The following is a 15,006-nucleotide window of genomic DNA, read 5'->3' as shown; positions in this document are numbered from 1 at the left end:
AACCAAATAAGTCACAAAAAGCGTAAAAAATACAACGAAAAAGCAATGGCAACAACACAAGGACAAATCCGGGATCCGTCTTATAGGTCTTAGCTTTCAAATCAGGCATTACACTGGCCTACAGGCAGTAAACTCTTCAGTCAAGAAGCTTTCGGGGATTGAGGTGGAGGTTAAGTGGTCAAATTTGAGACATTTAAGCGTGTCTTTAGTGAAAGGACATCACCTCTGAACCGCTGTCATGTCCCGCGTCTTTAGTCCCGCGTCTTCCCACTGTCCTCTCTCCCTCCTCCTCCTCCTCCCCTCGTCCCTCGCTCTCCTCCGAGTTTGTTTCTGTGGCAGCTGTATCTCTCCAGCTCTGCTCTGTTTGGTCCTGGGGGTCCGCACCACCAGCTGGCCTCCGCGAATCCGAGCCAAAAACCCGGGCTCGGCGCGGGACATCGGCCTGCTTTCCGTGGGCTGGAGCCACCGGGTGCGTCCCGATGTCTCGCGCGCGCCGAGGCCCGGGCCGATCCCGCTCCGGGCGACACATGCTGCAATCCGGACTCGAGAGGGAGGACACGGGGGAGGTACGAGTCGAGAAGTTGTGACTGGAAGCGTATTGGAGACAAAAGCAGGTTGTTAGCCAAGAGAGAAGTTCAGGGAGTGTCCATATGTGAGGTGGAGTGAGCGTAAACAGACGGCGAGTTAGCGTTTGCGCCGGCAGATGCTAAAAGATGGCGGTCTCGGGAGAACGGGGGGAGGGGTGGGGGAGACGGCGTGGTCCTTACCTGAGGCGCCTGTGCAGATGTCCTGAGATCTACTCTGTCCCAGGCAAAAACTGCAGGCGCACACTGGGACAGCAGGGAGAGAGGGGTCTTCAAATATTCAAATGCTCTGGCAAGTGGAGAGTTTTTATCTGATACTGGTTTTGTAAAGAAAACCCCGATAAACGCAGGCTTGGAGCGTTGTTTTGTTCTTGCATGTTTGGCAAATGCTTCATAAACAATAGTACAGAGAGTATTATGCTTTTTTGTAGGTGCTTAGTAATAATCTCAAACACATCTTCGTTACGATCTTACACTGTGTTGGTTAGAAAATGCAATGTGGATCGAAAACAGCTGAAACAAAACAGTTTCACTACCTGATCCTCTACACCACGGCTCCCCTTGGCTGTGCAGCCGTTTCAATAAAAAAAAATAGACAGAATGAATACACCGCTCGGACAGTGAGGCTGCAGTGACGCAAAGGCGAGTGTTTTTACTTTGTGAGGAGAGGACTATATTTAGCCGGAGATGGAGAAGTCAGGAGGAGCTGCCCCCGCAGTGATGAGAACTTCCTCTGGGGAAGATTCAAAGATGAAGATGTGTGAGTGGCTCAAAACACAACTCCAGGTAATTCATGAGAGAACAACATTGTAACATGGTAAAAAATAAACCTCTAAAAAGTTAATTTTGCATAATACCATCCCTTTAAAGGTGCGTTGTCCATCCATCCATTTTCTTCCACTTGTCCGTTGCCGGGTCGTGGGGGCAGCTGTTGGAGCTGCCCAAATCACATTGCACCAGCCCCTTGTGGGTCCTCACGGTTCAAACCGGGCCTGTTGGTCTCTCATAAGGGGCTTCTGAACCGCTCTTTGTCTGACCCTGGACCTGTTTGCCATGGGAGACCCTAATGGGGGCACGAAGCCCCGACAACAGAGCTTCCAGAATGATCCTGAATGGTCAGTGAAATTAACATGGCTGCTAAATCTCCTCCTACGAAGCAAAAAGGCCACGAGCCTCCACAGAGCTCCAGAGTCTGTCGATCATAGATTTAGGCTTCCACTTTTTATTTCTAATATACAAAAAAACAGTGTTGTCACATGGGTCATAGTCATTTTTAGAGAAAGAAAAACTGTTTGGAGCAAGGCTTTTAAGCCATTTAAACGATGCCCAAAACTACATTACAGCCCTGTTTACCAAGTGTCTTCTGGAGTCGCCCCTGGCCACCAGGGGGTGGTATTACAGCAAAGTCAGCTCCCCGCCATGAGGGCCAAAGAGAAGAGCTTTCCTCGCCCATTGTGCATTATAGAACTTTTTAAGTTGGAAAAAAAAATATATGATCCAATGGCACTTTTGATCACAGTGTTTCACCTGTGGCCGCTGGGTCACTGAGGCTGCGTTTCAGTTTCATGCAGCTAAAATCTGGAACAGTCTTCACGAGGATGTGAGACAGGCCTCGACTCTGACAATGTTCAAATCCAGGCTGAAAACAGTTATTTTTGCCCATGCATATGACTGAAAGTATTTTATCTACACTCTTGCCTTTTACTGTAATTGATTAATTTTATGTTGATGTTCAGAGGAGAAGGAGCGACAAAACAGAGGTTAGGTAACTTTGTGTGAACGAGCAAGAAAAATAGTGCTCAAGACAGAAATAGTGCTCAAGACAGAGCGAGTCCAAACAAGACTTAAAAATAGTGCTCAAGACAGAGCGAGTCCAAACAAGACTTAAAAATGCATATGACTGAAAGTATTTTATCTGCACTCTTGCCTCTTACTGTAATTGATTAGTTTTATGTTGATGTTTTTATTGATTCTTTGCTTTCTTGTATTTATGCAACTGTGAAGCACTTTGAACTGCCTTGTGTATGAATTGTGCTCTACAAATAAACTTGCCTTGTCTTAAAAGGTCAAATACTCAACAATGAAACGTTTTGCTTTTTACACAATTAAAAGTTCCATAATGCACCTTTAAACGCTTTGCTCCACCTGCTGATGTCATGAGGGGATGCCCCCTCCACCTCCTCTGGCTTTAAGTCTATAAACCATCACCAGATCATTTTAGCAGGTGGTTGGATGAGGGGTTTAGCCTGGCTAACACCAGACTAAAATCACAAGTGATATTTAGTCTGGGGACCACCAATGCATTTTCTCGTAGGAGAGGTGTGGTTTACGATCGTCCATACTCGTTTATTGGGCGATACGCAAAAAAAAAAAAAGTCTACCTTGCGTCTGCACGTAGCCATAGCCAATCGTATCATCGCATGAGATGACGTATGACGTACCCGCTGTAAACTTTTGAGATAAACTATTTAGAACACGGTCTAAAGCTTGATCGAAAAATACCATCGTGTCTGCTGCTGTCATGTTGGATCCGTAAATAAACTTTTTTTTTTTTTTTATCCGTAAATAAACTACAAGCTTCCGTGCGTCATCGTCTTGCCGTCCCTCCTCGCTCTGTGATTGGTTCCCAAATCCACCGGAAAATTTGGGCCATGGTCCCCAGGCTGTTGTGCAGTTCGAAATAATTCGAGCGCACACAGCAGCCTGGCGTTAGCCAGGTTATGAGGGGTTTGCACTTCTTTCATTGCAAAAAGCTCCTCGGTCCAACTCCGAGACCGTGTGGGCCGACAGAGAGTCTGGTTTCCAAATCCTGCACTACAGTTTGATCCTCCACTTTTGATGATAGACCTGGAGACGGGTCCTGAGTCCCAGCACTTCAGCCACTGTTCTGTGGCATCGAAGAATGGGTCAAATTTTCCTATGGAGACAATAAAGTAAACATTAAAACATACTTTCACTGAACTAGTTATGCTAATTATAATTTAGTGTAACTAGTCTAGCTTTTATAATGATTGAACTGACTGATTGAAATGTTGTGTCCCAAAATGTTTTTACTACTTCTTAAATCAGTTTGAGCATGTGAGACTATGGCTCTGGTAATAGTTTCAAAGCATGTGGACTGATATTTAAATTACAGCTCAAACATCTCTGTTTTTGGCCATCCCTAAGTCACGGGTTTGAAGGCGACAACTATTGTAACTAACTGGAAAAATGCAAACCTGTTTTTTTTTCACGCTTCCAGATCATTTTTCGCACCTTTTTTGTACTCCATACTCCATCCTCCTTGGAGAATATCAGCCTCGTGTCACGCTTTCTTCAGACACCCATGAGCCCGTCCTTAAAGTGACACCACATCACACTTTAAACTCTCTCCCTCCCTCTCTCTCTCTCTCTCTGTAATAATAATCCATTGGTTCTGTTCAGCCCTGATTCCGAACGCTAAGCTCCTTCCACAATTATTCAAATCCAGGCTTTTAGTTGCAGCACACCTCTCTCCCCCTCTCTCTCTCTCTCTCTCTCTCTCCACGGACCCACGAGCCGCTAATCTTCCCCTCGGCCTCGCGTCTCGAATGGCCCGATAACTCCCATAAGGAATGCATATGGAGAGCCGCCACTACCAGGCTAATCCCCGCAGTTTAAGATGCTGAAACGCACACCTGTCACGGGGCGCGACGGTAGCCGGCCGGCCGCCAAATCCACACGTGTTTCATTAAACGCACAAACTTGGAGAAAGAGACGGAGTAAGAGGAGGAGGAGGAGGAAGAGGAGGAGGAAGAAGAGGGGGGCTTTTCAGATCAGATCACTTCTCTCCAGGTTTAAGTCCTCTTTGGCATTTATGGTTTGTAATGCGTCTGAAGACGGGCTGTCATGTCGGGCGGAGGAACATTATGTAAAGTAGATGTTGAGTCCAGGCCAACATGTAAACACGAGAGCGGCGCCGAGGCGACGCACGGCGGCTGAAAACATCCAGCTTTTAGTGTGAAAGTCAGAGAAAAGAAAAGACAAAACTCAGAGATTCTTATTTGATGAGATTTTGATGTATGATTTCCAGCAGTGCAGACGTTTCAGGGCCCGTTTTCTCTAAATGAGGTTTTCATTCCACTTTTGTAACAATATCTCCGCTTTAGCAGCTCCTTCAGAATCCACACTTTCCAGTCTTGGACTTAACAATGTTTCTGAAGGATTTTCTGAGAAGGATTTTATAATATTTAAGTCCTATCCGGATTTATTGAGCTTTGAACTGCAACATATAAAATGAAATTAGAATATTTACTGTTGAAATAAAACAGTAAAAAAAAAACAAAAAAACTTTTGTCACTGAAAAGAACATTTTACCAATATTTATGTCAGAAATCTTCAGCAAAAGTTTCTGTTTATGTGTTTATTTGGTCGGGACAGTCAATGTCAATGAACATATATGGATGCATGCATGTAAACACGCCACGCTGGATTGTAGCCATGGGCTAATTTTCATCTGTTGTCCCACACTCTCCCCACTCTCATTCATTCCACAAATGTTTTTTGTGGAGGGGAAACCAGAGGAAACCTACGCAGACACGGGGAGAACATGCAAGCTCCACACAGAAAGGTCCTGTCCGGGACCTTCTAGCTGTGAAGCACGAGCGCTAACCGCTGTGCTAACATGCCGCAAATATAGCCTTGAGTCTATAGACCAGTGGTTCCCAAAGTGTGGGTCGGGACCCAGGATATACATTTTAAATACGTTAACTTGATTTTCCCCTCCTGGAACCGCCGCCTTAACGTGGTGGAGGGGTTTGAGCCCCTGAATGATCCTGGGAGCGCTGTTTTCGGGGTCTTTGTGCCTCTGGTAGGGTCTCTAGTCCTAGGTGTCCTAGGTGACGGGTCAGACAAAGAGCGGTTCAGAAGCCCCTTATGAGAGACCAACAGGCCCGGTTAATCGTGAGGCCGTCCTCCCGTGGACCCACCACCTGCAGGAGGGGCCATAAGGGGCTGGTGCAATATGATTTGGGCAACTCCAACAGCTGCCCCCACGACCCGGCAACGGACAAGTGGAAGAAAATGTATGGATGGATTAACTTGATTTTAAAATTAGTTGTTTCTGTCCTGAAGTTGCATTAGAACATTGTAATGGGGGTACCGAGTTCTTTACGGGTCCATTTTTGGGGTCCCAGCCCAAAAAGTTTGGGAAACCCTGGTCGAGACAGACCCAGGACGAGTAAAGTAACGAATCACTCACAATCTGCCGCCTCTGTCGTCTGTCATTCAGGATGTACGTCCTGAAACAAGTCACAGCGATAAAAGTATTTATGCTTTTAATATCTTTGCCATAAATATAAAGCGTCTGCGCAGATGCAGCCGCTAAACAACAAGCCGGGATTCCTTATTTGATCGGGGGAATGGGGGATTTGAGTTTCCTGATTTCTCAGATACATTTAAACACCACATCCCAAACACTGACATAACCGGATTATGGCTAATAACCAGAATACTCGAGCGCCTGTAAACACAGTGAGCTCCGGTTTACGTTTTCACCCCCCCCACGCTGAGCACGTTCAAAGATCTTTTAAGACAAATCACTTTTTGCTGTAAAGTCTTATTGAAAAACAAAGTCACTGTGACGGACAGAGTCTGTGACAACACCTCCAGAGTGTTTCCAAACTGTTCCTTGCATACTTCACCATTTCCAAACTGTATTGTTTAAATGTTGCTGACCCCGTCCCTGCATGTGTCTCATTTATTTCCCGTCCCGCCCCCCCCCCTGCAGGGCCCCGGGAGCCCCCGTGTCGTCTGAAGGTGTTGTATGTAAATTGGCTGCAGACTGCTCCGTTCGCCGCTTGGCCTCTCGTTTCGGTGTTGATGTCTTTCGTACAAAGTGTCGGTCGCACCATTAAAACCTGTGGACACGGGGGCCGCTCGGCATCAGGGGCACCAGCGAGGGGGGGCTGCACTGCTAAAAAACACACACAAAAGGAGATATGATGCAGCATTTCTTTATTGAAATCCAAGATCTCCTTTTTAGTCGTCCTTATTGCATTTCGAAGCTCAACAGAGTCTTATCTCACAAACACAAGGTCTCAGGTTCGATTCCCAGACTTGACCTCTCTGTGGAGTTTGAATATCTCCCTGTTTTTGCTCTGATAACATCCTGCGCCAACTGACTAACCCACACCTTTTTGTTTTACTTTTAGGGCCAAGATTAACTGCTTTTACAATGACTGTGGGGATAAAAGAGAACGAAAGACAGATTAGTCGTATGATATTTGTTAAGGCTAAAATTAGAGCAAATTCAATCAAGTTTCGCATCATAACTGCATAACGCTGCCAAAGGAAGAGTCCCAAAAGAACCGTGTGCAGCTGCGTTTGTTAACTGTAAAAACGAAAGGGAAATCAGCTCATTTGTTCAGGTCACTCTTTTGTAATAATAGCGAATCAATGAGACACAGATCAGAGAGATTATAATAAGAATATTAGAATAGCTTCTGAAAACATTCACACCAATTTGCTTTCATTTACATTGCTTTATTTGATTATCTTTTATTATATTCATGTCAGTAACTTATTTCAGGATAAAATCATAGAAATAAACGACTAGAGTTTGAATTATTTTCTCCAATAATTTATATCCAAAAAAAGTATATTTACAGTCGATATGCCTCATGGTGGGGAGATGACATTGCTGTAATACCACCCCCATAGCCATGACTTGTAAATATTAGGCAGAAACCTTTGATTTAAGCAGCGACAGAGGCCAGAGAGCAAAGCCCTGGTGAGTCCGTTTACTTTTACCTCATTAGTCCTGCTTTGGTCCTGATTCAGTCCCAGTTTAGCGTCGTCTTGTGCTCATGAAGAGTATCGGCTCATTTATCTCCCATTTGTCCGTGAAAAGATGCGTGCGTAGTTACTGTTACTGCCGTATTATTTCATTTTCATTTTTTTATTGACCTTTATTTAACCAGGTCCCAGTCCCACTGAGATTAAGAATCTCTTTTTCAGGGGAGTCCTGGCCCCAGAGGGGAATCTATTGTACATGTTTTTAGTGGTAGGGGAAACCGGAGTACCCGGAGGAAACATACAGACACGGGGAGAATATGCAAACTCCACACAGAAAGGCCCCGTCCAGGTGGGAATCGAACCCGGGACCTTCTAGCTGTGAGGCGCGAGCACCGTGCCACCCATTATTAAAAAGCTTGAAAAGAAAAACCAGCACAGCCACAGTCTGATGCCGCTCCATTTTGTAAACAAGAGACAGAAAAGGAAGTGGAGTTTAATCGACCAATCAGAGAAGCGTGTTTCTTATTCACTGTTTTTCCAGCGCCCCCACAGGCTGAAGAGGAGATCTGCAGTTAAAATGTTCGTCCGATTGAGACAAAAGAAGTGTGAAAGTGAACCGCGCCAGCTGGAAAACTGAAACATTCGAGCCGAGTCCCAGGTGTGAATGCGGTCTGAAGGTTTTGACAAATTCTCTGTATTGTCTTCCTTAATTTTCCTTCTGATTAATTACAACTCATAAAGTTAGGATCATCACATCCCTATTGACTTGTGTATAAGACAAAGCATGTACTTTTCCTTGACTTGTTTTACCTTCTCCTATCATGAACCTTTTTGCAGTGCAGGTCTCGGCCCAAACCTCCGGAGTCCTCGCGGTCTGACACTTCAAAATGACTTTATCACAGTTGCTCTTTTCCTCACGCCATTTGGGCATATTTTGGCAGCTATTTATTTTCTTTGTCCAGGATTTGGAAGATTTAAGATGGTTATTTTAAAATCAGATTCAGACTGGACCCAATCATGACCCATGAGTCGTATGATAATCTGCAATGGTCTTTACTACTTCCCCCGACACTTGTCTATCATAGTGTTAAAATATGAATATGATGAAATAAAGCTGCATGAAGAGCGCTGTTAATAAATGACCACAAAGCCATGTGAGAAGGAGCTTTCACAGAGCAAAGTGCAGTGAAATCCACAGGTCGGACAAGCTTAAAGCAAAGTCCTTCTTAAACTACATGTTACAGAAAATGGTCCAGTCCAGTCTCCAGTCGAGACTTGAGGCCGTGACTTTCAGATGGACTTTCCCTCATCCCACAGAACAGACACGCCCCTTTGCCGTGTCAGCCCCGCCCACTAATGTTACAAGAATCGCAAGATCGACTGATGATGCTTTTAAATGAAAAGTCATTTTCCCTTAGGGTTAACTAATCAGATTCAGATTTGCTATTTTTCTATATTTTAGCTCATTTGGAGCGGGGGCCAAAAATGTAAACATAGGGTTGGTCAAGGGCCGAAACAGACAAAGCCTTTGTTGATAGAATAAATATTAATTTGACTATTTTCTATCATTTGATATACAGCAATTAAATCCCGGGTCCGATTCCCACCTGGACGGACCTTTCTGTGTGGAGTTTGCATGTTCTCCCTGTGTCTGCATAGGTTAGTGGTAGGTTATAAAAAACATGTGCAATAGGTTAATCCTCCAGCCAGGTGTTTCTGACCACCAGCCTGGCCCCACATCATGGAGATGGGTCCCCGAGCGCCGGCCCATGCCGGCAGCTCAATGCTCCTACAGGTCGCCCCATGCGACACTGAGGATGGGTCAAATGCAGAGAACTAATTTCTCTACAGAGATTAATGCAGTATAACTTATAACTTATAACCCCCCCCCCAAAATTTTCCTTTTTTTCTCCACATTTTTTTCACAATGTGTACCCCATTTTTGCCTTTATTTTCTTATTTATGCCCCAATTTGTTCTCATTTTCCCTTTCCCCCCCTCATTTTTTACCCTAATATTTCCCCCCCATTTTTTACCCAAATTATTATTATATTTCCCTATTCATTCCCTACTAGCTGAGACCCGGCCTTCGGCCGGCCCTCGCTAGTCTCCACATTTGATATTCAGAGATTATGAGTTATTACAAGGAAATGTCCAGTATAGTCCCTATAACCCGTCACTCGGTATAGCTGTAGACCTGCAGTAAGTAGACCAGTGGTTCCCAAGCCATTCCTAAAACTATGGCCACTACAAATGTGTAAAATAATGAATGCTAAAAATAATTTCAAACAAACTGCAATTGGAGTGTTTGATGCACCTGTACTCCTTTGGTATATACTACAACGACAATATGTTCGATAAACTCAGGGAATCAAAATCAAGAGACAGTGGAACATGTAGGCCTATGGTTAAATATTAGGGGTTCAGCTCTCACGGTTCGGGTCACGGTGCAGGACACGTGGTTTGGTGCGTCACGGTGCAATCTAAAAAAGAAAAAGTGTTTTTTTATTAGACAGTATTTATATCCTTAGAATACAATTGGCAATGCTGTCAAAGCCGCTTTATAGAATGTAAAGAAAAAATAGAAAAGAAATGGTACAGCAGCAAAGTTAAAAAATACATACATTTAAAAAAAAAGCTACAGTGCAGGCCATGCGCTCGTTAAGTGGTAGTTTCAGTTTCGCTTTCCGCACACGGAGGCTGAAGCACTCGGAGCAGCGCGTGTCATTTGAAGCTCGTGTTTCTGCGTGTACTTTTTTTCGGAGACAAAACTTTGGAGACGGAATATGGCCAGGATTGGATCTTACGCATGTGTCTGCACCTCTAACATTCAGCACTGGATCTATAATGAACCACAGCGTCGGTCACTGCAGGAGAAACGTAAACAAAGACGCGCAGATGTGTTTAGGAGGATGTCACTGTACCTGTGCGGAGCGTCTACAGCTCCAGTTTAGCGGTGAGTGATGATGACACATCGGCCTGTTTGGATGCGCGCGCGCACACATACACACACACACGCGAACACATCGCCCTGTGTAGATGCGCACACACGCACGGCGGTCAGATCTCGTGCACTCGCGTTGTTGTGACGGCGGGTTGTCATCGGACAGCAGCTCCGCGGTCCATATGGACCCGTGGCCAATGCCCGCGGCGGGTGGGACGGTCACGTGGTGGCCTCTGGCCAATGGCCGCGAGCGGTCTCCCATCCCAGTCCTAACCAGGCCCTTCCCTGCTTAGCTTCAAAGTCGGTATTGGAAATAAACATGGCGGCGCCCAGGCGGCGGCCATTGAGATAGCGTTTTCTATTATAGATTTCTTCCAATTTTTTTTGCCAATATTTCTCCAAATTATCTCCTATTTCCCCCCAAATTTCCCCCCATTGTTCACCCATTTCTTCACATTGGAGATGAACCCAATAGTGTAACTTTGCAGATCTTCCAAACATTGCAGTTCTGTTTTCTGGTTCTAATCTAGACGACAAATATATTTGTAATATTGGTGTCGGAAAAAGTATCGTGCAGGTATCGGTATCGAAAACCAAGTATCAGCATTAAAAAATAAAAATACTGTATCCATCCCTACCAGCCATGAAGAATCACTCTCCATTTCAGGGTGGATTCAAACAGGCCGACGGGAACTGAACATGGAGCATTTCTGTGAGTTTGTGAACTAAATCCAGAGCAACATCACTTCAGATATAATATTGATAAAGAAAAATGCGTATAGGTTTTTGCACTTGTTGGATTATAAAGCCATGTCAGGCGCTGAAAGAACCATCACATCTCAAAACCCCATACGTCCAATACTTCCCATTCCCTGCTGTAAAGACTTTTCCGACCGTACTTCTAACTCCGTTCAGATGAGCAGCCTTACACCTCCGCTCCGCCGCCGCCGGCCCCTGAATGCTTTCAGAGGCGTCAAACTCCGAGCGTGTGATTGCTTCCCGTCCCCGAGAAAAACCCCCGAAAAACGCTCCGTCTTCCATCGAACATAATCACGTCGCAAAATAGTCCCGGTGTCCCCGCCTTTGTTCTGCCCTTTCAAGACAATGCACTACACTCTGCCAAATTCATAAAGCCGGTAATAACGGTGGGAAAGGTGGGAAGGGGGGGGGGCTTGTGATTCGCGAATGAGAGTGACACCATTTGAGATTGAAATGAGACCCCAAAAAAATCCTCCAAGAGTTCATTGGCTTCCTCCCCTGATGGATGAGCCTTAGGAGGTCCGTGATGAAAGGAGAGGGGCTATTTCGATTCCACAATGGGCGAGGATGGGATTGTGTGAGGTATGAAACATGTCGCCCCCCCCCCCAAAAAAAAAGCGAGGTACTTTCTTTCTTTTTTTTTTTTATTATTAGTGTGACTGTCTGGATTTTGAGATGTCTTCTGCGGTCCCTGGACAAAACCATGTAAATCTATCAAACTTCAGGACGGCGATAATGACTGCAGCGGCGACCAACGGGGAGATGACCAAGCGGACCTGCCTTTTTTTGTGAAGCTATCCCAGCCTCACACTGTGCCAGGGGGTGCCGGGGCTCGGGCGGGAGGAGGAGGAGGGGGGGGCTCGCGGGCAGAGCGCGTACCCAGGATCGGCGCGGTCTCAGCGGGTAGGCGGCGGGGAATGGGGCGTCCGAAAGGGTGGTAATAGACTAAATAACTCAAATGAGAGCCAGTGTGAATTACATGGACGGACCCCCCGCCGCGAGACCATCCAGGGGGGGGCAGAGGAGGAAGACGGCTTTGAAAAGATGGGAAATGGGCCCCGACGTGGGATGTCAGTGGGGAGAGGAGTGAGGGGTGGAGGGGAGTGGAGGTGCAGATGGAAAAGGAGATTGGTTGGTAGATCCAGTGGGAGCTGAGGCCGAAACCGACGGATGCGCGGACAAAGACCGGAAAGTTTTAGGATTTTGGAAAAGGCAATACGATAAAGAGTGGATTTTCTTGAGGCTCAGACATATTCACACTGATGATACTGATTGTTGTTATAGTCTGTTTATTCTCTCTAACAAGTCCTCCTAATCCATACGACATCAGTGGGCTGTGTCCGAAACCATCACATTATAGCCTCTAAGTCCTAACCCAAGCTCCTGATCCCCTTAACCTTACATGGGGTCGACTGTTAGATCTGTGCAGTTACTGAACTTTTGCTTCAGCAGAATTTGTCCAATCTGACCGTCCTTACCCAGGGGAAGCGGAAGTGACATCACCAACAGCTGTTTTTCTTCTTCTTTAAAGTTATTGGTGGAGTGCAGGCTAAACAAAAGCGCATGCCGCCCCCTACTGTACAGTGTCCAAAAACAACAACATAGTGTCCAAACAAAGACATTTAAGGAGAAAAAAGAAATCCAAATGAGCCACACATTTCCCTTTAGCGTTATTTTATCTCAACAGCTCATTATCACTGGTTAGCTAGCACCAGAGGTCTCTATGCTAAAGTGGCCATGATAGTTAGCATTGAGGCTCCTTTCCCTAACTCCTTCCTAACTGACATCCCAATTCGGATACTTCTTATCATGGCGGATGCTGACACACATCCGGTTTGACGCAAGACCTCTTAACAATTTACTGGTTTCGGAAGGGGCCATGGTCGTTTGTTTAATCCCTGAATAACGACCATATAAGACGTCTACTAAAACAGCGCCCCCAAGCTCCCATTGAGGATATGTACATTACATTTAACCCAATTCAGAAATGACTTTATTGTACGTAGTGTAGCTGACAAACTGCATGACGATTCCAAAACTCAAACGCAAAAACATAAATCACAAACGTGTTAAATTAGCCCCACGTGCAATATGTGAAGGCAAAAACAGACCCAGATATTCAGCCCTGCCACACCTGTGGAGAAAGAGAACGGGCTGTGCCAAAGGCTCTCCAAGCGCGCTCTGCGCAATTACCCATTGCAGATCACACAAGCCCAACCGCAGCAGCGTCACAGTTCACCACTCTCATATTATATCATATGTGTGAGCTATAGGTTATCACCATTTTACTCACAACAACAGCGACACCAAAGCACAACTCACCATTGGCGTCTTCTTGAGTGCTTCTTCTCCTCCATATGCGTCACTGCCAACTCCATAAACTCTCCTGTCACTTCCATCTCTGTCCTCAAACGTCCTCGTGTCTCAGACTCCGTGTCTCCCGTACGTCCGGTTCTCCGGTGACCGCGGCGAGACTCGGATCCGCCCCGGGTTCCAGTGCGTGTGATGCGGGGAAACTTCCCTCGTAATCCCGGTGAAATCTGGCCTCGGCTCCGCTGCTGTTCTCCACAAAGTCCTGCGTCTCTGTCAGAGTTCCTCTGGAGAACGTGCTGCCAAATGTCCTGATCAAACTGATGTGGTTCATTTCTCCGCAGTTTCGTCATTTAAGGATAACAAATATAAAACATTACAGCTGTGTTTAGCTCGCGGGTTTTTGAACTAGATTTGACGGACACTCGCTCTGACCAATGAAAACACGTGTGTCAGACAGAGGGCGTTTGGGCAGGTGAGCCTGCGCTCTGATTGGCTCAGGGTCAGAAACGTCATAATGCGTGTCATAGTCAGTAATATTTCTTTATAATTAAAAAAGCAGACTAAAGCAGAACTTTTGTAGAAAAAAATAACAGCATATAGAAGAAGGTGTACAGGCACATGGTATAGAGTTAAATGATGGAAAGAAAAAGAAGGAAAAATGTATTTATTATTTTTTATCTAATATTCATTTATTTATGCATTTATGTATTTACCACAGCAATAACTATTCTTCCTGGGATCCATTTATTTGTATTTTTAACAGTTTTTTTTTTTGTTTTATCAGAATTTTTACCTTTACTCGAGTAATATAGTTCTCTTTTTACTGAGTAAATCTGCAAGCCGTAAACTGAATTAAAAAAAATGAAAACGAATCAAAGCGCATACAAATCATAAAGTCATAAAAGTTTTGTATTTCCAGTGTTTTTCTGGGGTATTATTTACACATATGTGAATTCTCACAATTGTTTTATGGTGAAAATAAACTCTGATAAAGCAAAGTTTAGTGTCTCTGCTTTATCAACACTGAACCATAATCGGACAAATATTTACTCAGGGGTTAAGTGATATTTTCATCAATAATAAAATAAATAATTAAAAACATCATTCTCATAGTTTTCATTCATGTCACGTTTCATCCGGACCAAGGGGAAGGAGGGGCCAAAAGCAGAAACACATTTTAACACTCATATCTTAACCTTTAATCTGCACTCATATGTTTAGCCCTTTATGTCATGTATAGAAACACATATAAGTAGAATGATTATTTAGACATTTATTTTGAATAGAGAAATAATAAATGTGTAATATAGTCCATATAAATCCCAGGCATCAGAAGAAATGCTTTACAGCAGTTTATTTCAGATTGTTTATGATGATGATAATTATTAAGAAATATTACTGACTATGACACGCATTATGACGTTTCTGACCCTGAGCCAATCAGAGCGCAGGCTCACCTGCCCAAACACCCTCTGTCTGACACACGTGTTTTCATTGGACAGAGCGAGTGTTCGTCAAATCTAGTTAAAAAACCCGCGAGCTAAACACAGCTGTGATGTTTTATATGTTTTATCTTTAAATGACGAAACTGCGGAGAAATGAACCACATCAGGACATTTGGCACCGCGTTCTCCAGAGGAACTCTGACAGAGAC

This window comes from Gobius niger (assembly GCF_951799975.1).
Source record: "Gobius niger genome assembly, chromosome: 12".
NCBI classification, from domain to species: Eukaryota; Metazoa; Chordata; class Actinopteri; order Gobiiformes; family Gobiidae; genus Gobius; species Gobius niger.
The sequence above is the reverse complement of the archived record's forward strand: the minus strand, read 5'-3'. Positions refer to the sequence as shown.